General features: G+C 38.6%; 1 protein-coding gene across 4 annotated transcripts in view; it reads left to right on the top strand.

Annotated features, from left to right (window-relative positions):
* The first annotated feature begins 16,354 nt into the window (after positions 1–16,354).
* The window catches only part of WDR17 (WD repeat domain 17), a 71,024-nt gene continuing 59,737 nt past the window's right edge, over positions 16,355–27,641 (top strand). Inside the window, exon 1 of one of the 4 annotated variants that reach the window (XM_044938656.1) lies at positions 16,355–16,505. The gene's annotated coding sequence lies outside the window, so the exon portion shown is untranslated. The remainder of the gene's footprint in view (positions 16,506–27,641) is intronic. The other 3 variants (XM_044938668.1, XM_044938666.1, XM_044938648.1) reach the window with 3 other exon arrangements.

Below are 27,641 nucleotides of genomic sequence, written 5' to 3'. Positions count from 1 at the left end.
ACACCTCATCACCTGAGCTGCTCGACCTGGGAAGAACACAAAACGCAGGCCCAACCGAGTCTGCACCTCTGAGGACTACCCGAGTGCCTGAACCTGAGCGGCTTGGACCTGGGAGCTCAGTCCAGGGCCGGCCTCTGATTGTTCCCGGCGGAACAACCTAGAGCCCAAGCAGTGTGGGCAGGGAGGTTACACGCGCCGTGAGCGGGGGCAGACCCAGTGTGGCCGAGGCACTTCAAGCGCACGCCAGTGTTATCTGTTTGCAGCATCCCTCCCTCCCTCCCCACAGCGCGGCTGAACAAGTGAGCCTAAATTAAAAAAAAAAAAAAAAAAAAAAATAGGGTCCTCCACCGTCCCCTTTGTGTCAGGGCGGGAACCAGACACTGAAGAGACCAGCAAACAGAAGAAGCTATAACAGAGGGAAACGCCTTGGAAGCTACAGGCCATAGATTAAAACCCTGTGGTTACTACGGATTACATAGGAAGGGGCCTATAGATCTTGAGAAATATAAGTCGGACTAAGGAACTGCCAAAAATGAACTGAACCCACAATACTCACAACAAAACCAGAGAAAGACCTAGATATATTTTTACTATTTTTACGATCAATCTTTCTTTCTTTTTTTTTTTTTAATTAAAAAAAAAAAAATTTTTTTTAAGTCCTCTATTGTCCTTTAATTTTCACTTTTATAACTATTACTTTGCAAAAAAAAAAAAAAAAAGACCCTATTTTTTTTTTTCTCTTCTTCTTCAGCAAACTTCATATATATATTTTATAATTTTTTGACCGTGGTTTTTTTTTTTTTTTTTTCTTCTTTTTCTTCTTTTCTTTAACATTGCATTTTTGAAATTCCAAACTCTACTCTAGATTTTTAATTTTAGCCTTTTGATATATGTTATCAATTTTGTACCTATAGTTTTTTTCATAATTGCTGTGACTTTTTTTTTTTCCTCTGTTTCTTTCTCTTCTTCTTTTATATAACATCGTATATCTGCAATTCCAAACTCTACTCAAGATTTTTAATTTATGCTTTTTGGTATTTGATATCAATTTTGTACCTGTATTTTCTTTATAATTTTTGCAACATTGTTTTTGTTGGTTTGTTTGTTTTCTCTCTTTATTTTTCTTCTTCTTCTTCTTTTTTTTTTTTTTTTTTTTTTTTAACGTTGTATTTTTGAAATTCCAAACTCTACTCTAGATTTTTAATTTTTGCTGTTTGGTATTAGTTATCAATTTTGTACCTGTAGTTTCTTTATTATTTTCACGACCTTGTTTGTTTTTCTTTGTTCGTTTTTTCTCTCTTTCTTTTCCTTCTCCTTTTCATTAACATCGCATTTTTGAAATTCCAAACTCTACTCTAGATTTCTAATTTTTGTTTTTATGTATTTGTTACCAATTTTGTACCTTTAAGAACCCAATCTTCAGGACCCATTTTTCACTAGTGTACGAGATTACTGGCTTGACTGCTCTCTCTCCCTTTGGACTCTCCATTTTCCCCACCAGGTCACCTGTATCTCCTCCCTAACCCCTCTCTACTCTACCCAACTCTGTGAATTTCTGTGTGTTCCAGACGGTGGAGAACACTTAAGGAACTGATTACTGGCTGGATCTGTCTCCCGCCTTTTCATTTCCCCCTTTTATCCTTCTGGCCACCTCTGTCTCCTGCCTCCTTCTTCTCTTCCCTGTATAACTCCGTGAACATCTCTGAGTGGTCCAGTTGTGGAGTGCACATAAGGAAGTGACTACTGGCTAGCCCACTCTCTCCACTATTGATTCCACCTCATCTCATTTGGGTCACCTCTAACTCCCTCCTCCCTCTTCTCTTCTCCATGTAACGCTGTGAACCTCTCTGAGTGACCCTCACAGTAGAGAAACTTTTCATCTTTAACATAGGTGTTTTATCAGTGGTGCTGTATAGAAGGAGAAGTTTTGAAACTACTGTAAAATTAAGACCGATAACTGGAAGTAGGAGGCTTAAGTCCAATCCCTGACTCCAGGGAACTCCTGACTCCAAGGAACATTAATTGACAGGAGCTCATCAAACGCCTCCATACCGACACTGAAACCAAGCACCACACAAGGGCCAACAAGTTCCAGGGAAAGACATAACAAGCAAATTCTCCAGCAACAAAGGAACACAGCCCAGAGCTTCAAGATACAGGCTGCCCAAAGTCACCCCAAAACCATAGACATCTCATAACTCATTACTGGACATTTCATTACACTCCAGAGAGAAGAAATACAGCTCCATCAACCAGAACATCAACACAAGCTTCCCTAACCAGGAAACCTTGACAAGCCACCTGTACAAACCCACACACAGCGAGGAAACGCCACAATAAAGAGAACTCCACAAACTGCCAGAATACAGAAAGGACACCCCAAACTCAGCAATTTAAACAAGATGAAGAGACAGAGGAATAGCCAGCAGATAAAGGAACAGGATAAATGCCCACCAAACCAAACAAAAGAGGAAGAGATAGGGAATCTACCTGATAAAGAATTCCGAATAATGATAGTGAAATTGATCCAAAATCTTGAAATTAAAATGGAATCACAGATAAATAGCCTGGAGGCAAGGATTGAGAAGATGCAAGAAAGGTTTAACAAGGACTTAGAAGAAATAAAAAAGAGTCAATATATAATGAATAATGCAATAAGTGAAATTAAAAACACTCTGGAGGCAACAAATAGTAGAATAACAGAGGCAGAAGATAGGATTAGTGAATTAGAAGATAGAATGGTAGAAATAAATGAATCAGAGAGGATAAAAGAAAAACGAATTAAAAGAAATGAGGACAATCTCAGAGACCTCCAGGACAATATTAAACGCTACAACATTCGAATCATAGGGGTCCCAGAAGAAGAAGACAAAAAGAAAGACCATGAGAAAATACTTGAGGAGATAATAGTTGAAAACTTCCCTAAAATGGGGAAGGAAATAATCACCCAAGTCCAAGAAACCCAGAGAGTCCCAAACAGGATAAACCCAAGGCGAAACACCCCAAGACACATAGTAATCAAATTAACAAAGATCAAACACAAAGAACAAATATTAAAAGCAGCAAGGGAAAAACAACAAATAACACACAAGGGAATTCCCATAAGGATAACAGCTGATCTTTCAATAGAAACTCTTCAAGCCAGGAGGGAATGGCAAGACATACTTAAAATGATGAAAGAAAATAACCTACAGCCCAGATTATTGTACCCAGCAAGGATCTCATTCAAGTATGAAGGAGAAATCAAAAGCTTTTCAGACAAGCAAAAGCTGAGAGAATTCTGCACCACCAAACCAGCTCTCCAACAAATACTAAAGGATATTCTCTAGACAGGAAACACAAAAACGGTGTATAAATTTGAACCCAAAACAATAAAGTAAATGGCAACGGGGTCATACTTATCAGTAATTACCTTAAACGTAAATGGGTTGAATGCCCCAACCAAAAGACAAAGACTGGCTGAATGGATACAAAAACAAGACCCCTGCATATGTTGTCTACAAGAGACCCACCTCAAAACAGGGGACACATACAGACTGAAAGTGAAGGGCTGGAAAAAGATTTTCCATGCGAATAGGGACCAAAAGAAAGCAGGAGTAGCAATACTCATATCAGATAAAATAGACTTTAAAACAAAGACTGTGAAAAGAGACAAAGATGGTCACTACATAATGATCAAAGGATCAATCCAAGAAGAAGATATAACAATTATAAATATATATGCACCCAACACGGGAGCACCGCAGTATGTAAGACAAATGCTAACAAGTATGAAAGGAGAAATTAACAATAACACAATAATAGTGGGAGACTTTAATACCCCACTCACACCTATGGATAGATCAACTAAACAGAAAATTAACAAGGAAACACAAACTTTAAACGATACAATAGACCAGTTAGACCTAATTGATATCTATAGGACATTTCATCCCAAAACAATGAATTTCACCTTCTTCTCAAGCGCACATGGAACCTTCTCCAGGATAGATCACATCCTGGGCCATAAAGCTAGCCTTGGTAAATTCAAAAAAATAGAAATCATTCCAAGCATCTTTTCTGACCACAATGCAGTAAGATTAGATCTCAATTACAGGAGAAAAACTATTAAAAAATCCAACATATGGAGGCTGAACAACACGCTGCTGAATAACCAACAAATCACAGAAGAAATCAAAAAAGAAATCAAAATTTGCATAGAAACGAATGAAAATGAAAACACAACAACCCAAAACCTGTGGGACACCGTAAAAGCAGTCCTAAGGGGAAAGTTCATAGCAATACAGGCACACCTCAAGAAACAAGAAAAAAGTCAAATAAATAACCTAACTCTACACCTAAAGCAACTAGAAAAGGAAGAAATGAAGAACCCCAGGGTTAGTAGAAGGAAAGAAATCTTAAAAATTAGAGCAGAAATAAATGCAAAAGAAACAAAAGAGACCATAGCAAAAATCAACAAAGCCAAAAGCTGGTTCTTTGAAAGGATAAATAAAATTGACAAACCATTAGCCAGACTCATCAAGAAACAAAGGGAGAAAAATCAAATCAATAAAATTAGAAATGAAAATGGAGAGATCACAACAGACAACACAGAAATACAAAGGATCATAAGAGACTACTATCAACAATTATATGCCAATAAAATGGACAACGTGGAAGAAATGGACAAATTCTTAGAAAAGTACAACTTTCCAAAACTCGATCAGGAAGAAATAGAAAATCTTAACAGACCCATCACAAGCACGGAAATTGAAACTGTAATCAAAAATCTTCCAGCAAACAAAAGCCCAGGTCCAGACGGCTTCACAGCTGAATTCTACCAAAAATTTAGAGAAGAGCTAACACCTATCCTGCTCAAACTCTTCCAGAAAATTGCAGAGGATGGTAAACTTCCAAACTCATTCTATGAGGCCACCATCACCCTAATACCAAAACCTGACAAAGATCCCACAAAAAAAGAAAACTACAGGCCAATATCACTGATGAACATAGATGCAAAAATCCTTAACAAAATTCTAGCAATCAGAATCCAACAACACATTAAAAAGATCATACACCATGACCAAGTGGGCTTTATCCCAGGGATGCAAGGATTCTTCAATATCCGCAAATCAATCAATGTAATACACCACATTAACAAATTGAAAAATAAAAACCATATGATTATCTCAATAGATGCAGAGAAAGCCTTTGACAAAATTCAACATCCATTTATGATAAAAACTCTCCAGAAAGCAGGAATAGAAGGAACATACCTCAACATAATCAAAGCTATATATGACAAACCCACAGCAAACATTATCCTCAATGGTGAAAAATTGAAAGCATTTCCTCTAAAGTCAGGAACAAGACAAGGGTGCCCACTTTCACCATTACTATTCAACATAGTTTTGGAAGTTTTGGCCACAGCAATCAGAGCAGAAAAAGAAATAAAAGGAATCCAAATTGGAAAAGAAGAAGTAAAGCTCTCACTGTTTGCAGATGACATGATCCTCTACATAGAAAACCCTAAAGACTCCACCAGAAAATTACTAGAACTAATCAATGACTATAGTAAAGTTGCAGGATATAAAATCAACACACAGAAATCCCTTGCATTCCTATACACTAATAATGAGAAAACAGAAAGAGAAATTAAGGAAACAATTCCATTCACCATTGCAACGGAAAGAATAAAATACTTAGGAATATATCTACCTAAAGAAACTAAAGACCTATATATAGAAAACTATAAAACACTGGTGAAAGAAATCAAAGAGGACACTAACAGATGGAGAAATATACCATGTTCATGGATTGGAAGAATCAATGTAGTGAAAATGAGTATACTACCCAAAGCAATCTATAGATTCAATGCAATCCCTATCAAGCTACCAACAGCATTCTTCACAGAGCTAGAACAAATAATTTCACAATTTGTATGGAAAAACAAAAAACCTCGAATAGCCAAAGCGATCTTGAGAAAGAAGAATGGAACGGGAGGAATCAACCTACCTGACTTCAGGCTCTACTACAAAGCCACAGTTATCAAGACAGTATGGTACTGGCACAAAGACAGAAATATAGATCAATGGAACAAAATAGAAAGCCCAGAGATAAATCCACGCACATATGGACACCTTATCTTCGACAAAGGAGGCAAGAATATACAATGGATTAAAGACAATCTCTTTAACAAGTGGTGCTGGGAACTCTGGTCAACCACTTGTAAAAGAATGAAACTAGAACACTTTCTAACACCATACACAAAAATAAACTCAAAATGGATTAAAGATCTAAACGTAAGACCAGAAACTATAAAACTCCTAGAGCAGAACATAGGCAAAACACTCTCTGACATACATCACAGCAGGATCCTCTATGACCCACCTCCCAGAATATTGGAAATAAAAGCAAAAATAAACAAATGGGACCTAATTAACCTTAAAAGCTTCTGCACATCAAAGGAAACTATTAGCAAGGTGAAAAGACAGCCTTCAGAATGGGAGAAGATAATAGCAAATGAAGCAACTGACAAACAACTAATCTCGAGAATATACAAGCAACTCCTACAGCTCAACTCCAGAAAAATAAATGACCCAATCAAAAAATGGGCCAAAGAACTAAATAGACATTTCTCCAAAGAAGACATACAGATGGCTAACAAACACATGAAAAGATGCTCAGCATCACTCATTATCAGAGAAATGCAAATCAAAACCACTATGAGGTACCATTTCACGCCAGTCAGAATGGCTGCAATCCAAAAGTCTACAAGTAATAAATGCTGGAGAGGGTGTGGAGAAAAGGGAACCCTCTTACACTGTTGGTGGGAATGCAAACTAGTACAGCCACTATGGAGAACAGTGTGGAGATTCCTTAAAAAACTGGAAATAGACATGCCTTATGATCCAGCAATCCCACTGCTGGGCATACACACTGAGAAAACCAGAAGGGAAAGAGACACGAGTACCCCAATGTTCATCGCAGCACTGTTTATAATAGCCAGGACATGGAAGCAACCTAGATGTCCATCAGCAGATGAATGGATAAGAAAGCTGTGGTACATATACACAATGGAGTATTATTCAGCCATTAAAAAGAATACATTTGAATCAGTTCTAATGAGGTGGATGAAACTGGAGCCTATTATACAGAGTGAAGTAAGCCAGAAAGAAAAACACCAATACAGTATACTAACGCATATATATGGAATTTAGAAAGATGGTAACAATAACCCTGTGTACGAGACAGCAAAAGAGACACTGATGTATAGAACAGTCTTATGGACTCTGTGGGAGAGGGAGAGGGTGGGAAGATTTGGGAGAATGGCATTGAAACATGTAAAATATCATGTATGAAATGAGTTGCCAGTCCAGGTTCGATGCACGATACTGGATGCTTGGGGCTGGTGCACTGGGACGACCCAGAGGGATGGAATGGGGAGGGAGGAGGGAGGAGGGTTCAGGATGGGGAACACATGTAAACCTGTGGCGGATTCATTTTGATATTTGGCAAATCTAATACAGTTATGTAAAGTTTAAAAATAAAATAAAATTAAAAAAAAAAAAAAGAAATCCAGTCTTAACACAGATGACCCAAAGATGCACGTTGTCCAAAGCCAGACACACTGGAGCACAAGGTTGGAGGTGAATGTGATGGGCTGAGAGGCCTGACTGCTCGATGGGTCACCTGGAAAGATGCTGACCTCTCTGACCAGAAGCAGGACTAGAGAGGAAGACCTTGTGCTGGGAGCTAAAGTCTTCAACAAATTAGAGAACAGAGAGGAAGACAGATGTATAAAAGCTAGACAGACATCTAAATGGAGGGCAAAGGCTTCAAAAAAATGCAAGCACTTTTATTCACATCACTGTCTCCTCTGAGCGAAAAAGGACCCCAGAAGGTCAAGGATCCCAATATACTAGTCTTTCCTCTACATCACTAAGAGTCTAAGGATTGGGGTCGGGAGAGGAAAGAAAGGAGAAAAGGAGGACTCCCAGAGGTGAGTCAGCAAGGATGCTAAGCATGTGCTAATATGAACCCAGGAGCAGAGAGTCAGAGGAGAATTTTTAGTCCTTTTAGTTATATGAAATAAATTAGAACTTCATTTTTTTTCAAACCAGGAGATAGAATTAAAGCATTTTATGGTTCCTATTATTCTTAGATGCCCTTTCATTTCATTAAAACATTTACAAAACGATAAAAGTGTTGACATGACAGTCATGATGTACATGGAAACCCAATGTCAAAGGAGCAGCATTTATTAATAAGTCTCAGGCAGTAAAAAGGTTTGGAATATCTTGTTTATGTTGCTGCACTTGCTTGTTCACTTGTAAATGTGTTTCTTTTCATGTTTCACTGCTCTGTGAGCTGAGCTTTTTTTGTTGTTGTTAAAGCACAGGAGAAGAGGGATGGAGGAGTCACAGGCTCAAGGCTTAGAGAAATGTATTCATGGGTGAAATTGTAAATTTCCAGTAAACATACATATCTTTCAATCCAGAGAGTGGATTTTCAGGGCTGAATAAGCAACAAAGTTGTATCTGATTGTTGCTTCGAGTGGAACTTAATGAGTGAGCAAACAGGACCAGGAGAAGAGACTCAGAATGGAGCCTGGCGGGAGGGAACTTGCATTAGCCTCCGGACCACCAGCAGAAGAGGGATCAACTGCCTGGCTGTCTAAGGGTACAGTAATGCCACCTACTGGCAACTCAAAATTGTCACTTAGACATTATTAGAAAAATTAGCATTGCCCTGTTAAAACAATCTATATGCTCTTTCAGATAATGTCAGAAACTCCGTACCTTAACCAAAGGAAAAAATCCCCAGGGTTTTTCACTATTCAGAGGTTAACACTTGTCCCATAATAATCATAACACACTCCATCTGTTACCCCCACCGAAACAATCTCAGCTATGAACAATGGTAAATATGACAATAAAGATTTGGGAAAAAACATTGGCGAGTAGATAGACTAAGATGCTCTTTTGAAGCCTTGGTAGCTATTAGACAATCCTAGTTTACAATTGTGCCAATGCATATGCTATTTTAAGCTAAGCCTTAAATACTACTTCACTTCTACTCATTCCTTGAGATTATCTTTTTTCCCCTGTGAACCTGCATGTGCTGTTTGTTAGGAATCAGTCATGTTGATGAAATTTAAAGTCTACAGCTCTTCACCTTAATGAGTACACTATGGAGCCAAAGCAAGATCCCCAAACACCACCAGCACAGCTGCTGAAAAGCCAGTGGAAATTCAAACACTGAGTATCACTCACCCTTCTGACTGTCCAGTTTGAATCCTATTCATCATTTTGAGCTGTTTTGCTCTTCTCTTCTAACTTGCAGGTAACAGATAATGTAAATACTGTTCTGTCTGATAAAGTTTCAATTAACTTGCTCCTCTTTCCCCACAAAGACAATTTTTGCTTGCATTTGAAATTCATTTCAATATTCCTTTACACAATCATATGCATTTGTGAAGTTTTGAAATTTTTTTGAACTGGTTATAACACCTACCTGGTTCCTTCCTATACAGGTAAAATGCTTGTAGCTGGTGAAATGGCATGTGACTGAACAACATGCTTCTCAAAATTTAATTGTGTTTTCATGAACAAGAGGGAAAAATCCATTTGTATACCAAAAGCAACGATACTAAAATGCACTGGCAACTAAAGCATTTGAGAATACTTACAAATTAATCCCTAAGGATCTTGCCTCATGATCACTCTCTAAGTTTCAACATGAAAATAAAGCGTTATGCAACGCAAAGCCTTGAGAAGCTAAATATAACCATCTCCTTAAGTATTAATTTATCAACCATAAATTAAAAATTTTGAACATTTATTTCACAGAACAATTTAAGTAAGTGGCAAATATTAGATGTCCACTAACCTGCTTAATCAAACTCTGGGAGATGGTGAGGGATGGGGAAGCCTGGGATGCTGCAGTCCATGGGGTCTCAAAGAGTCGGGCACAACTTGGTGACTGGACAAGAAGAAGAAACCTGCTTAACAGACATATAAGACTGACTTGCTTATTTACCGAATTACTTTGGCCACACTTTCCTTTGAAGAAAAACATTTTTTTCAGTATAACTCCTCCAGAACAGAACTTGGATCCATTGCTTTCTTATTCCTCTTTCACCTCTGCTGCTGCTAGGTCACTTCAGTTGTGTCCAACTCTGTGCCACCCCATGTACTGCAGCCTACCAGGCTCCCCCGTCCCTGGGATTCTCCAGGCAAGAACACTGGAGTGGGTTGCCATTTCCTTCTCCAATGCATGAAAGTGGAAAGTGAAAGTGAAGTCGCTCAACCGTGTCCAACTCTTAGCATGGACTGCAGCCTACCAGGCTCCTCCCTCCATGGGATTTTCCAGGCAACAGTACTGGAGTGGGGTGCCATTGCCTTCTCCCTCTTTCACCTCTAAAAAGCCCCAAACTATAATTGTGGAGTCAGAGTGACACAGAGCAGGGTCCCCCAACATCCAGGTCAAGGACCGGTACCTCCTGTTAGATCAGTGGCAGCATTAGATTAGAAATAAAGTATACAATTAATATAATGCACTTGAATCAACCTGAAACCATCCACCCCAAGTCCATGGAAAAATTGTTTTCTCAAAATCAGACCCTGGTGCCAAAAAGGTTCATAGGGACAAAGGAGTATGGAAAAACAACATGCCAAAAAAAAAAAAAAAGGACATACTTATTATTAAACTGTTTTGCTCCTTAGAAAAAATATTTTAGGCCATAAAATCAATCAATTTATAAATCTGGCATCTGGAAAAACACAATGCAACATATATTGTTTTCATATTTCATAAAATATATATTTAAGATTTTTCTTTTTCTTTTTTTTTTTCTTTCAGCAAGATCGCTATGATTAGAAACACAGTGACACAGAAGACATCCTCTCAGGTTTAATTTTATGACCGCTCTCAAAAAACACGGCCAAAGGAAATTTGGCCATGTACTGAACAAGACTTTTAAATGCTAGATTTTAACTTATTGTTGATGATCTTAAGCATTTTCAAAACAAGTGAAAAATGACTATTCTCTTCAACCTGATGTCACTAAAATATTAAAATTGTGGATTAAAGATAAATTATTGGCAGTCATCCCTAGAACAAAACGTTTTGTCTTAGGGGCCCAGAGTCTTGCGAGATATTTTCAGCAAATTGCTTCATGTGGGACTCCCATTCATAGCAACAACATCTTGTCTTGTTTTCACAGCAAAACAGTCTAAGGCATGTTTTCCAGAGCCAAAAGTCTGCATCTTGCTTTAGTTTGACTCAGCTTAGCCTGTTGCGCTGTCTCAGTCTCTCATATACACTTCAGTGTTTTTTAAAAAGCTTTGATAAATTTTATTTCAATACTTAGGCAGTTTTTATATACATATAAAAACACATTTATATGTATATAAAACACACATACAGGAATAGAATGCCCATATTAGAGAATTTTAGATTTAGTGTGTTATAACATGTATCTCGGAGAAGGCAATGGCACCCTACTCCAGTACTCTTGCCTTGAAAATCCCATGGACAGAGGAGCCTCGTAGGCTGCAGTCCAGGGGGTCGAGAAGAGTCGGACACGACTGAGCGACTTCACTTTCACTTTTCACTTTCATGCATTGGAGAAGGAAATGGCAACCCACTCCAGTGTTCTTGCCTGGAGAATCCCAGGGACAGGGCAGCCTGGTAGGCTGCAGTCCATGGGGTCGCTAGGAGTCGGACATGACTGAAGCGACTTAGCAGCAGCAAGAACTTTTTTAGGGCTTCCCGGGTGGCTCAGTTGATAGACTATCCACCTGCAAGGCAGGAGACCTGGGTTTGATCACTGGGTCAGGAAGATCCCCTGGAGAAGGAAATGGCTACCCACTCCAGTATTCTTGCCTGGAGAATCCCATGGACAGAGGAGCCTGGCAGGATACACAGTCCATGGGGTCACCAAGAGTTGGACATGGCTTAGGGACTAAACCACCACCAAGTACTTTTCAGTGCTAATGAATGTTTAACAACAAGCTCTCTGAATAAAACAATGTGTACATATTTAAGTACACAAGTTTATTACAGATTTTTCTGAGATAAAGGGTGTGTTGCATGCAATTTACACATAATAATACAATATTTTTATTTTATATTCCATGCAGCTAATTGATTTTCACATAATTCTTCCATAATTTTTGCCAAACTCTTGTATTTGTAGCTAAATCACAGTTGCAATAGGCAAATAAACATAGTGCTGATTGATATTTTCCTGTTAATGAGTCAAAAGTAAAACAAAGAAGGCTTTTTGTCATTGACTTTACCAACTTCTTTGCAGTATTGGATAATAGTGTTTGAATTTTAGAAGAATACCTCAGTTTTTTGTGCTATTATATTGTGATAATGATAGACATATTCCAGTTTACAGTTGAATTGTATTATTAATATTATTGCCATCATTTCCTTAAGTTCATCCCAGAGATTGACAAATAACCTGTAGGTCAAATAGAGCTTGTTTTTGTAAATAAGTTTATGGGGGACATGGCCCCATCTATTTATTTAAGTCTTATCTGATTGCTTTCACCACAACTGAGTGGTTGAGATGGAGGCTGCATGGTTCTCAAAGCCTAAAATATCTACCATATGGCTTTTTCCAGAAATGGTTTTTTGACTCTGGAAATAAACCAACACTTACCCAGAGGTTTTTCTGTGACAATGAAGATTATGATGAAGATGCCCTTTATGTGTGCTGTTTAATGCAGAAGTCACTTAACTACACTGGCTATTTTATTTATTTATTTATTTGTAATTGACAGATAATTGCTTTAAAGTATTGCAATGGTGTCTACCAAACATCACTGGCTACTGAGCACTTGAAATGGGCCTACTGCAACTGAGGAACGGCATTTTTCATTCTTTTTTAATTTTAACTAATTAAAAAGCCCACATGTTGCTAGTGGCTACTTTATTTGACAGCACAGGTCTAGACAGTCAACAAAACCATGAATCCTGCCCTGATTTGCAGCATTTGCTGATTTGGGAATTGTAAATACACTGATTTTGGCCAATTTCAAGTACAATATCCTATCATGGTATGATGCACTAGGAAGAAATATTATATAGTATTATAATATTACACAATATATATATATAATATAGTATTTCTTAAGCATGCATAGATGTAAATAGACATAATAGACATAAATAACCTCAATAACTTAGACACAGATAAAATAATAAAAATAATTAGAAAGTGATGAGTTTTGAGTATTTGTTTTTAATAACATTTTAAAATTATAAATTTATAACATTTAATTTTAATAAGAACTGTGTATAACAATGGGTTTCTAAAACCCTGAAAAACATGACAACTGTCTCTCTCAAGCCAGTGCAATCTGGCTTCAGTGTTTTTACACACAGTAAGTTTCTAAGTAGTTCATTCTCTACAGTTTGATCATTTTTTTTTGTCATGTTTATGTCTATTCTCTTACCATTTTTTACATTAAAAGTAGTATGAGAAGGCTTTTCACTTAGGTGAAACTAAAGCCCCTTAATATAAATTTTCCTAAAATTTAAGTTAAGGAATTTCTTCATATTAATTTAAAATATTCACTAAAAATGCACTTGTCACATTGAATGGCCTTGAAAACCTTCCCAAAGCCAATACTCTCATAACATGTTTAGCCATTAAGACATACTGGCTGGAATCAATAGATTCCCTAAATTACTCTGCTAGTTAAGACCCAAAGATTGCCCTGAAACTGTCAGTCAGCCTGAATGACATTAAATATTTGTTGAATAAAAGAGTGAAAACCACGGTAAAAATATGTTTTCCTTTGAAATCAGGTTATACTATTTCTTTGGGTTCTGGATCTAATTTTACCTATGATTGTTTAAACCTCTCTTTTAAGACTTACAAACAAAATCACAGGAAAGGGAGAAGAGTACTGAATAGGGTGCTGGGATCATGATATCAGTTCTGCTACTATTAATAATATAGCTGTAGGATCTTGACAAATTCTAGAATTTTCCAGGCCCCAAGACCTTCATCTTTAAATTGTGAGTGCACAACCAGATAATTTCTCATGTCCCATTTGGTTTCTGATTTTTCACTGGAGAGCTGAAACAATTATGAACAAATTATTTAGATGTAAAAGATATTTTTATTCAACCAATGGACCAAGCTAGACATTGTGTCTTTTTTGACAACTTTTTCTCTTTGTTATTGTTGACACTGTAGCAAGCAAATATCCATCATAAATGAAAATGACAGTCTGTTTTCCCAGAAATGTTTATTTCCATCTTCCCTCTTTAGCATTCTTATTTTCATGGTCTTAATTCAGGCCATCAGTATCTTTTCCCTAATTTGTTACACTTTTCATTTCTCTACACCCTTGCTGCTGCTGCTAAGTCTCTTCAGTCGTGTCCGACTCTGTGCGACCCCAGAGATGGCAGCCCACCAGGCTCCCCCGTCCCTGGGATTCTCCAGGCAAGAACACTGGAGTGGGTTGCCATTGCCTTCTCCAATGCATGAAAGTGAAAAGTGAAAGTGAAGTCACTTGGTCATCTCTGACCCAGGCTCCTCTGCCCATGGGATTTTCCAGGCAAGAGTACTGGAGTGGGTTGCCATTGCCTTTTCCCTCTGCACCCTACATACCCCCATTTTGAAGGTAACTTTTCTCAAGGAAAAGCTCTGGTTTTAGAGGTTAAAGTCTAACCTAATTAGGGTGTTCAATGTCTTTTCAATTTGGTTTTCCAATTTTCTCAGTTTAATCTTTTACCAATTTCTCTCTCCCCTCATATCTTTACATATCTACCTTCACCTTCTCTAGAGAAGGCAAACAAGCCAAAATCAGCTAAATCAATCAAACATTTACCCATCTTGTTTTTGGCCATGCTGTTCCTGCTGCACAGTATGTTCAGTCCTTTTTCCAACAGGTAAAATCTATTTGGTTCTTAAATTCCTGTCCAAAATATCACTTATTGAAAGTTTCTCTGAAAACAATGACAAAAAACTTTCTCCTTCCCTCATCTGAAATTATCTCACAGAACTTTTACATAACCCTATTTTAGGAGTTAACACATCAAATGTACTTAGGCACTGTCCTCTATTTTCTCTGGTAGAGTATGTGCTTATTTATTTATTTATCCATCCATCGAGCCAACATTTATTGAATGAAGGGAACAGACCTGTAAGAACTGATTCTAGCTTTTAAAAAGCTTGTCTATGTGGAGAGGTAACTTTTAAGCCAATTTTAATTTGCAAAATATAATGTTAAATGCCGTGGTAGGTAATAGACTATGCAGAATACTTTGGAAGAAAAAAGTCTATGGCATAAGAGGGTCAGGATTAAGTCTAGGGAATGAATGTCCCTGGTTAGTTGGTTGGTTGGAGTAAATCATTAATTTATTAACTATTCAGAGTCTGACATATAGTGAAAGCTCAATAAGTGTTATTAAACACACTTCATTCCAAGTATCTGAAGGCTTATTTTTTCCTGTTTGTTTGATAAAGGCCATTGGCAATGAAGAGATTTTAGAGATATTAAGAAGGAAATGTGAATGACAGTACCATTTCCATTCAACCAGATTCCACCAGGAAAATGTCAGTTTGCACACTTTGAGGGGAGCTAAATTAATTACACACAAACCCACTAAGAGTGACAAATAGCTTTCATAGGGGTACTGCACAGAGCTTCTTGAACCCAATCAGACAATAACGAAGTGCCCAATAGACAGTATTCTGTATTCACATTCCAGGTGATGGGTTCAACTCACAGCCTCTGAAGGAGGCTCAGCTCAAGGAAGCCCAGGCTCCTCAAGGAGGTGAGGTGACTTATTCACTGCATATTTGACTCATTTTCCTAGAAGAAGGATCCATATGCATTATGTGAAGACTCTGTGTGTTAGGAGAAGGCAATGGCAACCCACTCCGGTACGCTTGACTGGAAAATCCCATGGACGGAGGAGCCTGGTGGGCTGCAGTCTATGGGGTCGCTAAGAGTCGGACACGACTGAGGGACTTCATTTTCACTTTTCACTTTCATGCACTGGAGAAGAAAATGCAACCCACTCCAGTGTTCTTGCTTGGAGAATCCCAGGGACGGGGGAGCCTGGTGGGCTGCCGTCCATGGGCTCGCACAGAGTCGGACGCGACTGAAGCGACTTAGCAGCAGCAGAAGCAGCTATGTGTGTTAGGTGGTTAGAACGCCGGTGGCTCACTGCTTTTTCCCCCACTTTCAGCCTCACCACAAACTCCAGGAATCCAGTCTTCAGAGCAGACTCTGGGTTGCCAGGTAACCACCTCCGGGAGCCTGGTCTCCGAGCGCAGCAGCCCCCGCCGCGCCCCCTGCCCTCCAATCAGCGGTCGGCGTGCGGGTCACGTGAGACTCGGCCCGCGGCGCCCGCCTCCCGGGCTCCTGGAGCCCGCGGCTCCTGAGAGGAGGGCGCGGCGGGGCGGGCCCGGGCGCCGCGCTCGCGCAGCTGCCGGGCGGGCTTCGGCACCTTGCACAGTCCGCCGCCTCCGTGGTCGCCTCCTCGGCCAGGTAAGCAGCGGCGGGCCGCCGGGCGAGGGGCCCGGGAAGGCGCGGGCTGCAGGGGAGCGGCCGTCGGACGGCGTGGCGTCGCGGGAGGGGCGCGGGGCCGTTCGCGAGTCCTGCGGGGCTTGGCGCGCGTTGATGCCCCGGGAGTTGGCGCCGCACACCTGGTAACTACGCGGTGCCGCGGCGACCAGCCGTGAATCCTCTGAACAGCCCTGGAGTGTCACCTACAGCCCTGCCAAGGCTCGTTGTCTCGATTTCGTGTTTTAAGCTGGTTCGGTCTGTGTGCGTCTAGGTCTAGATTGGAACTCTTATTGCTGTGTCCGCGGGCACTTGTGTAAGCTCCCCTTTGAGGATGTCTTCATATACAGGTTGTACCAAGAAGTCTTTGAGTTGAAAGGAAATGTGTTCAAGAAAAATAGACAGCATTGAATGTCAGAGGCATAGGGTGTCTTAAGTAGATCATAAAATATAATCTTTCCTGTTTTTCAGAAATTAACTAATTTCCAAAATTTTTTTACTGTATTAAAAATATAGTTTATACATATATAAACTTTTTCTTTACTATATTAATTAAAAGCAATTGATTTGAATGAAGTTTAGTGATAACTTGGGTCACGTATCAAAAATAAATCACACATGTTTTCTAACTTTCATATACGCACATATGTATATATATTTATTTATTTAAAAATCTCCAACAGTGGTTTAAAGAGAGAGATTACATTTCTAAGTCTGTCAGTGTCTGAGTCCTTCAGAAGTACCCTGCGGAAAAACTCATCATTCTTTTAAAATAATTATTGTTGTACTTAAAACTTTTGTTATCTACTAGTCACATAATAATTTTATATATCAGAAAGACAGATTAATTTAATTTAGAAAATAATATTTTTAAATTCCTCTGCTTGGAGAAGGCAATGGCACCCCACTCCAGTACTCTTGCCTGGAAAATCCCATAGATGGAGGAGCGTGGAAGACTGCAGTCCATGGGGTCTCTGAGGGTCGGACACAACTGAACGACTTCCCTTTCACTTTTCACTTTCATGCATTGGAGAAGGAAATGGCAACCCACTCCAGTGTTCTTGCCTGGAGAATCCCAGGGACGGGGGAGCCTGGTGGGCTGCCGTCTCTGGGGTTGCACAGAGTTGGACACGACTGAAGCGACTTAGCAGCAGCAGCTCTCAGTAGATGGACTACTAGGGCTAAAGTGTTTTTGTTGTTTTCTATACTCGACCTTGAAACCCTTAGCCTGGGTGAGGATGAGCCACAGCAGTTTTTATATTACTCAGAAAAGAGTAGGAACAGTTTTATTTATTTATTTTTGTTTGTTTCTTTTGCCCAAATAGATACTAGAAGTCCAACATGAGTGATGAGATTGTCACTGTTAGCAAAATATGCACAAATTCTCAAGACTACCTGATTTTACTTGCCTAAATGCTATAGTGAAGACTAAAATGAAATTCAGTTTCGAAAGATTCAGTTTTTTTCCCTGTATCCCAGAATTTATTTGAAGTCAGACCTAATAAACAAGAAAGGTAACAGTTGACCAGATTGCTGAATAGTATGTTTACCCAGCCATTCATGGCAATGATGTGTATACAAACATTGCTACTACTTTATGCAGTTCCTGAATTATTTCTGCTTATATTTTGTATATCTATTCCATTTAGCAGATTGACATATTAAAGAAAAGTCATGTATGTTGTTTCTAGTGTTTCTTCAGGAACAGAGATCTTAATGAGAATATTTTAATCCATGGAAAGCATATTATGAGATCGAGAGGGATTTCTTAAATTACTAACTGAAATGTATATTAGACTAAGAGTGTCTTGCAGTTTTCAACATCCAAGACTATGTGATGTTCTGTGACAATCACATGGAGGTTATTCTCTCATTGTTGATGAGACTATTCCTTGGAGATTTATGAGCAAGAAGTTAGATATGGATACCTGGAGAGAATCTGATAAATTCCCCAAAGAATTTACTCTGCAGAGAAACAAACCCTAAAGGAAAACCTTTCTCTTCCTTGAGGTTACTTAAATGTTCAAGAAGAACTTGTAACTTCAATTATAAAAATTGGTGGAAAAATACAATGATCAGCTTTGATCAATGCCATTGTACGGTGAAAGAAAAAAAAAATCCCTTCATGATTGACTTGAAAAATTTCAAAGATTGTTAAGGTAAAACATGGGCTGTTGCATGAGGAGACAAGATTCAGGCTGCTGTTACTTGATCTCAGTAACCAGAGAGATAAAGCTTGAAATAGGCTAGACTTTGTGAACAACAAAAAAGGCAGCCTGAAGTTGGAGCCGCAGGTGGCACATGCATCCAGATGTCACATTGTCAGCTACTTGAGTGAGAGACTTTTTTTAGAAAATAAAGTCTTGCTTTCTATTACTTTACATGTACTAACAACATTGATTTTAGTAGCCTAATTATCTCCTAAAGCACTGGAATTCTATATTCTAATTTAAGAAATATATATGTCACAGAAGGCAATGACAACCCCCTCCAGTACTCTTGCCTGGAAAATCCCATGGACCATGGATGGAGGAGCCTGCTGCTGCTGCTAAGTTGCTTCAGTCGTGTCTGACTCTGTGCGACCCCACAGACGGCAGCCCACCAGGCTCCCCCGTCCCTGGGATTCTCCAGGCAAGAACACTGGAGTGGGTTGTCATTTCCTTCTCCAATGCATGAAAGTGAAAAGTGAAAGTGAAGTCCCTCAGTCGTGTCTGACTCTTAGCGACCCTGGTAGGCTGCAGTCCATGGGGTCGCTAAGAGTCGGACACGACTGAAGCGACTTAGCAGCAGCAGCAGAAACAGGAATACAAATCTTACACAATAAGATCATAGGAGATAATTCATCAGTGTTATTTGCTATTAAAGGGATAAATGATAATTGTCATGTTCAGAAAGGCTCTTATCAAAAGATGCAAGAAATATTTTTCCATGCTTTGGTAAGGATGCTACAACATTCAGAATTTGGTTTCTAAATTTGAATGTCCAGACATGGATAACTTATAAAATAGGTCTTAAATAATTTTCCTTATGCCCAGGTTCTTGTTTTCTTCCAAACTGTTCAAGTTGTGAGCATGGGCCAGTATCCCATACAGACTCATTTGTAATTACATTTAATAAGTTCAGTTTCGTATCATACACACTCAAAAAAACTTGCTTTCAAATTGGAAAGTAGAAAATAGCTCTCATTATTAGGCACTCATGTTTGAAGTACTATTGGAAAAACTTCATTTTCCAGTATCATATCTCCACGTGGAGTCCTGAAAAATTGAATAGTTGGTTAAGAAGTTGTTGTTTAGTCGCTAAGTTGTGCCCGACTCTTTGCAAAGCCATGGACTGTAGCCGGCCAGGCTCCTCTGTCTATGGGATTTTCTAGGCAAGAATACTGGAGTGGATTGTTATTTCCTTCTCTAAGGAATCTTCCCAACCCAGGGATCGAACCTGCATCTCTTGCATCTCCTACATTGGCAGGCGGATTCTTCACCACTGAGCCACCTGGAAAGCCCCTTAATGAGTAGACAATACTTAATTTTGACCCATTAAGATAAAACATTTTGCATAAGTCTTAATGAAAGGAGTTATACAAATTTTATTTTTAAGGTAAACATGGAAGCAGGTTTAGAGGAGTCATTTCCAAATGTATGCTAGAAGCTTTCTTAGAGACCAGTCAAATTAGCACAACTATTTTGTAGATGAGATCACTCAGCACATAAAAATTAAGTTGCTCAAAACTGGGGAAATTTCGAGGGGGAGCTGGTCTACCATCTCAGGCTCTAACACTCAGCACTGTGCTGCTCCCCAGAGGCGTAAAAATATGTCACCAACTTCATTTTCTCCTTTATTTTATTTCCAAAAGTTTGATGAAGATTTAGATCCTTTTTGTACCTTTAAATGATTATTGTACATAATGAACAAATTACATGTGTTAGGTCTCCTCATATAGAAAGTTTGCTTAAAAAGCTAGAAAGTGTTTCCCCCTAATCTGTAGAATTTTTTGATTTAATCATTAATATGATTTAAGTTTTTCTGCAAAGTCTTCTGTGACTGAGGAGGGGTCCAGTTGTCTTATAAATTCCTTATCCTAATGTACCCCAGTGAGATTTGAGCGTACATAGCCATCACATCTACCTACAATTGAATGACAGAAATAAGCGTCTGGAAGTTATATCTGCAGCCTGGATTATGTTTATCATTGGGTGAGATTTTGAAGTTGGATCCCTTTTTTTTTCTAGACTTTCTGCCCTTTTGGTATCAAGAGACCATCTAGAATTGTGATACTGGGCATGTACTTTAGACCATCAGCGGCAGCATCTCCTGGGAACATGTCAGAAATGCACGTTTCCAGGCTATGGCCCTACTAAGTCAAATATCTCGCAGAGCCCCTGGAATCAGTGTTCGCAGGAGTCTTAAGTGATTCTCATGCAAGGTAGCACTTGAGAAGTATCATAGAAGGTACATCGTGCCCTTGGACCTGACCTCCTCTGGGGCTGGTAGTGTTCACAGTGACTCCACTGTTAGAACTTTCCTTGAACTACTAAGTAAATGAACTCATTCCTGAAAATACAGTTGTGCATATGTTTCATAAACATCTATTTTTCAATAGTAGCTTTTGGAACGTAATATCTCTCTTTCATCATTAATGACATCGGTTTATCTTTGTGGGAATTTTGTGTCGGCTAAGAGTATAGTTTTTGACAGGTGGCCTGTTGACTGGATTAGCAGCCTGTTTCATGTGAATGTATCAGCCCTGCCTGAGCTGATACAACTCTTCACTTCTTAAATGTTAGGATTTATTGCTGGCCTCCTATCAGTGTAAGGATGCATATATTAAAAATGCAGTTTTGGATTTGGTGACTATGTGTGAGCGATTTCTTTTCATCTTAAAGCTTGAAAGCTTTTAATCCTTTTGATTTCCTTTGATGGTTTTTCTCGATACATGCCAAAAATAAATTTTAATACCTTGGACCAGAACATAAAAATGTCAGTGTAACTGACTGTTTCTGCCAAATAAGTACCCTGATTTTCACAGACAGATAAGCGTAAAGGCCCACCCTACTTTAAAATCTCATATACAAAATCCAGGTTACAAAGCAGATTAACTAGAAGGGGGACAGGAATCCTCGGGTTTACAGGACAATTCCTACCATAGCCTCTCAGATCTTCCTTCATGAGGAATGAGCGTGTTTATAAAAATACTTATTTTTGCCATACCCTATTTCCCGGTGGTGCAGTGGTAAAGAATCTGCCTGCCAATGCAGAAGATGTAGGGAGATGCGGGTTCAATCCCTGGGCTGGGAAGATCCCCTGGAGAAGGAAATGGCAACGTGCACTATTACTCTTGGCTGAAGAATTCCATGGACAGAGGAGCCTGGCAGGCTATGGTCAGTGGGGTTGCAAAGAGTCAGACGTGACTTAGCACACACACACATTACAAAAATAATCCCATTATCTTTTTGTAATGAGTATTTACATGTTTACTTTCATAATGTCTCTTTCAGTGAAATAGTTACCTCTTCTTGGTTTATGAGTGAAAATATATTATTTCACTCCTCTATTTCTCTTTGGCTGAACTTCTCAAAATGGTTAATTGAAGGTATATAAGTGACCCGTGTTCAAGAAAAGTAGATTACGCCTTTGATCAAGTTAAAACTCATTTCTTCATTGCAGCTCAAGAAATTCTGTAATCCCTGAAGCAACCTAGAAAGTCTAATTTCATTCATAATCATTCACTTTGGTGGTTAAATATAGGAAAATATAAAAATATATATCTAGATGAACGGTAGATTAAGTATGTAGATGGATGATGAAGTAACTGCATTCACATTGCCACATCTCTGAATCAGTGTCTTGATCTTCTTGGTCTTAAATGTAATTCTGTGTTTGGCTGATCAAATGGGAATTCATAGTGGTGTACGTGGTCATTCTGTGAGTCTAAACTACAACAACCATAATGGCCTTGTTCTTTTCTATTTGCCATCTAATCCAGGATTTTAACGTAGGTTAATACTGTACTTGTGACCTATTTTATCATCTAAGCTTTTAAGAACATCAGGATTTGACATATGTTGGCAATGCTCAGATATAATGTGCTTGCCCTGCCAAGCACATGAAAGGTAAGTTTAGAAATGATTGAAATTGAAGAGATTGCTCTTGGTCAGTAGAAGATAGCGGAGGCAATTTATCTGCTAAATATCTTTACTGTTGTTGAACTGAGCAAGTAGTTCTCATGCTGTACCGTGGTATATACCTTATCTGGGAATGATGCTAAAAAAACAGGTTTCCAGATTCCATCCTAAGAGTCTGATCTACTAGCTTTAGAGTGTGATCCAGGAACCTGCATTTTTAGCAAGTTTCTCAGTTAATTGTGATGCAAGAGACCTGAGAACCACATTTCGAGTTGCACCAATTTAGAGATCTTTAAAATTATGTTTATCCTTGATAACCTGTGGGTGTACGTATCAGTGAGAATAGTGGTCATTTAGAATTAGGTATACTGGACAGAGGAAGATCTCAAGTTGGTGGGCTAATGGCTGCTTGGAAAAAAAGAAACCTTCCAGTTTTTTGTTTTTTTTTTTTTTTACAATTTCCAAATGTTTTCTAATGAGCACAGATTGACTATCTGTGCTCATTAGAATTTTTTGCATAACTCTGAGCATACAGTGTATTTAGATTTTAAAAACTAATTTTAACATGTTTTTAGGGCTTTTATATTAATACAGGCAATAGATTTCTATTTAAAAAATTACAAAATTCTGAAGAGGACAAAGAGGAGTTCAAGAAAACTACCTTGCATTTCTGCATCGTGGTATATCTGTGACCCTGACTTTTGAATTCATATTGTTTATATATTTTGATTGACTATTTGGACTCTTTCTCAAGCCTGCCAGGAACGCTCTTGTCCCAAAGTCTTTGCTTTTGCTGCTTTCCCAGCAGAGACTTTCATATTCTGTCTTCTCTTTTCTAGATCTTGTTCAGCATTACTGCTGTGGGGCCTCCTTGCACCGACTTTTAGAAGTTTATGGTGTCAGCTCATCTCCAGAACCTGTCTTGCTCTTCCCTGCGTTCTTTTTCTCCGAGCCACAAACTACCTTGTAATAGTCACCGTTTACTTATTTGTTTTGCTCATTCTGATTTCTTCCTTAAGAATATAAACTATGGAAGGGTAGGGTTCATACCTGTTTTGCAGGGTGCTCTATTTCGGTGCCTGCCTGGCACCTACTTGGTGCTCAGTACATATTTCTGGAATGAGTGGATGGGTTGAAAAATGATTATTAAAATTTTAGGAAATGTAAATAGGTCCAAGGACTAATACGTTCCCTACTATTCAGTTCAGTCGCTCAGTCATGTCTGACTCTTTGCAACCCCATGAACAGGCCTCCCTGTCCATCACCAACTTCCAGAGTCCACCCAAACCCATGTCCATTGAGTCAGTGATGCCATCCAGACATCTCATCCTCTGTCCTCCCTTTCTCTTCCTGCCCTCAATCTTTCCCAGCATCATGGTCTTTTCAGATGAGTCAGCTCCTCCCATCAGGTAGCCAAAGTGTTGGAGTTTCAGCTTCAGCATCAGTACTTCCAATGAATATTCAGGACTGATCTCCTTTAGGATGGACTGGTTGGATCTCTTTGCAGTCCAAGGGACTCTCGAGACTCTTCTCCAACAACCACAGTTCAAAAGCATCAATTCTTCAGTGCTCAGCTTTCTTTATAGTCCAACTCTGACATCCATACATGACCACAGGAAAAACCATAGCCTTGACTAGACGGACCTTTGTCAGCAAAGTAATGTCTCTGCTTTTTAATATGCTGTCTAGGTTGGTCATAACTCTCCTTCCAAGGAGTGTCTTAATTTCATGGCTGCAATCACCATCTGCAGTGATTTTGGAGCCCAGAAAAAAAAAGTCAGCCACTGTTTCCCTGTCTGTTTGCCATGAAGTGATGGGACCAGATGCCATGATCTTAGTTTCTGAATGTTGAGCTTTAAGCCAACTTTTTCCCTCTCCTCTTTCACTTTCATCAAGAGGCTTTTTAGTTCCTCTTCACTTTCTGCCTTAAGGGTGGTGTCATCTGCATATCTGAGGTTATTGATATTTCTCCTGGCAATCTTGATTCCAGCTTGTGCTTCCTCCAGCCCAACATTTCTCATTATGTACTATGCATATTCCTACTATTAAATAGCCAGTTATTAACCTTGTGATGTGTATTCTTTTATTTTTATTGTGAATGTAAGTATATAGATTTATAAGTATATGTAGATACAAATTATATGTATACATTTTCCAGCCAAAATTGCTTAATTGGCATTCATTAAAATTCATTAGGAAATATAGGTTATTTTCTACAAGAGAACAGTCGGATAAATCCAGAAGATAAGGTATTTTGTAGGACAACTAGCAGATGCTTTTCAGCAAGTTCACATCATGATAACAAGCACTGTTCAGGATGAACAGACCTTAACTTAATAGCAAGATTGAATGCATGGACCCATATTGGATTCTGATTTCAACAAAGCAGTTGTATAGAGGGCATCTGGTGGGTAGTTGGGGGTAAAGATGGTCGATGGACTGGTTATTGGAAGTTGCTGTGTGTAGCTCTCCCAGTGTGGTAAGCTTCTTGGAACAGTTTGTGTGTGTGTGTGTGTGTGTGTGTGTGTGTGTTTTCCTCTTTTCTCTTTCTTGTTCATCTAGCATTAGTGCCTAGCCATTATATTTATGCACTAAATATTTTCTGAAATGAATGGAATAAAATGATGCATCAGATATACCTGGATAAATACATTTTTCACTAAATAATGAGGTGGTGGTTTAGTCACTAAGTTGTGTCCGACGCTTGCGACCCCATGGACTGTAACCTGCCAAGCTCCTCTATCCATGGGAGTTTCCAGGCAGGAATACTGGAGTGGTTTGCCATTTCCTTTTCCAAAATAATGAGGTAGGTGCATACGCAAATAATGTGTTGGGTGAGGCAGAATAGGAATAATTTAATATTCTCTGCTCTGTAGATAATAAAGACTGAGTTTTAGTAATGTAGGGGTGAAAACATGATAGTTAATTGTATAAGACAAGGAATTATAAAGGTTATAACTAACTGACATTATTGACTATTTTAACTAGTTCTGCTTTCTAAAATACGACTTGAAATTATGTACTCTAAAAGCCTGCCTGAGGTTTGGTTGCATGTAACAGAAATGTAAAATAATAATGGCTCAAACAAACAATTAAATGAAAAAGGTTGGAGGGTAGGAAGTCCAGCAATTTTCCGGGGATCTGGCTTCTTCACCTCCCTTTTTAACCATCTTTTAGGTCCACTCTGCACCCTTATAATCCTCTCTGCCCTCAGCCTTCATCTCCACGTTCCAGGCAAGAGGTAAAGTGTGAGCTGAAAGGATGGGCAGCCTTTGCTAATGTAAAGAAAAAATAAGTCCTAGTGTTTTTTGTTTAAAAATGTTTATGCAAATATAATGTTCACTAATATACTTTCTTCTTTATTTTTTGTTTAGTATTGGACTATAGCCAATTAACCATATTGGGATAGTTTCAGGTGAACACAGAAGGGACTCAGCCGTACATGTTCATGTATGCATTCTCCCCAGACTCCCCTCGCATCCGGGCTGCCCCCTAACATTAAGCAGAGTTCCCTGTGCTGTCCAGTTGCTCCTTGTTGGTTATCCATTTTAAATATAGCAGTGGATACACTTTCTTTATTGCTAAGATTATTTTCTGTAATGCTAGATACGTCTGCGTTTTACCACATGTTTTTCAGCGGACATTTAGAATTCACTGACTTTAGGTCTTATGAAATAGCAAAAACCAAGGTGATTTTTATACAAGGAAATGTACCACTGGCTAAAAATACAGATATTTTGAAGAGTTTATTATACTCTTTCTGCTGCATTGACTTTCATTAAAAAAAAATCACTTTCATTAAAAAAAGAGCTCTAAAATGTTTTTCTTTGAATTTGCACAGACATTTAAGAAACTAGTCAAAATAGACTTTCTTAGAAAATCAAGTAACAGTTAACTTGGAACTCCATTACACACTTTTAAAACTAAACAGGTGCTGGATATTTTAGACTTATTAAATTACCCTAGTGCGAGTCATTTTTTATTTTTAGACTAGGTCAGTTTGGAAATTCGATTTAGGAATTTTGGTTAAATTTTCAGGAGATGAAGATTCAATAATGCATTAAAAAGAATTATTGACTATGATGACTGTGATACATAACATGATGTCTAGATTAAATCTGAGAGAATCTTTACAATATTAAATCTTCTAATCCATTAACATCTTACACCTGTATTCCTTTGTTTAAGATTTTTATATTTAACTTATGAGAGTGATAGCTCTATAATTTCCTTTCTTATAAAGTCTTCAGGTTTTTGGCAGGATATAAAGAATTAATGTGATTCTTTTTTCTTATACTCTTAACAAATTTATGTAAAATTTCTTCTCTAAATATTTGTAAAAATTCACCAAAAATCACCTGGACCTGAGAGATTGTCTGTGGGAAAGTTTTAAATTTACACTCATATTCAAATTCAGTCTATTTAGGTTTTCTCATTCTTTCATCAACTTTGGTAACTTTATTTATCCAGGTTATCTTGAAACTATATTGTGATTATTTTAAGATTTTTTTGTTGTTGTTCTTACACATTAAAAACATCATGTGACCCAAACTAAAGAGACAAATATTAGACGGTCCTTTTGTTACTAGTGATTAGAGTCATGGATAACTGAAGGCTGTTGTCAGCCATATTGATTTGTTGTTGTTCAAGGGTGACCTTTCAAATTGTTCTTCATTTCAGTTCATTTCAGTCACTCAATAGTGTCTGACCCCATGTGACCCCATGACCACAGCCCGCCAGGCCTCCCTGTCCAACACCAACTCTTGCAGTTGACCCAAACCCATGTCCATTGAGTTGGTGATGCCATCCAGCCATCTCATCCTCTGTCGTCCCCTTCTCCTCCTGCCCTCAATCTTGCCCAGCATTAGGGTCTTTTCAAATGAGTCAGCTCTTCCCATCAGGTAGCCGAAGTATTGGAGTTTCAGCTTCAACATCAGTCCTTCCAATGAACACCCAGGACTGATCTCCTTTAGAATGGACTGGTTGGATCTCCTTGCAG

This window comes from Bubalus bubalis, chromosome 1 (genome assembly GCF_019923935.1).
Source record: "Bubalus bubalis isolate 160015118507 breed Murrah chromosome 1, NDDB_SH_1, whole genome shotgun sequence".
Classification (NCBI taxonomy): Eukaryota; Metazoa; Chordata; class Mammalia; order Artiodactyla; family Bovidae; genus Bubalus; species Bubalus bubalis.
The sequence above is the reverse complement of the archived record's forward strand: the minus strand, read 5'-3'. Positions and strand labels throughout refer to the sequence as shown.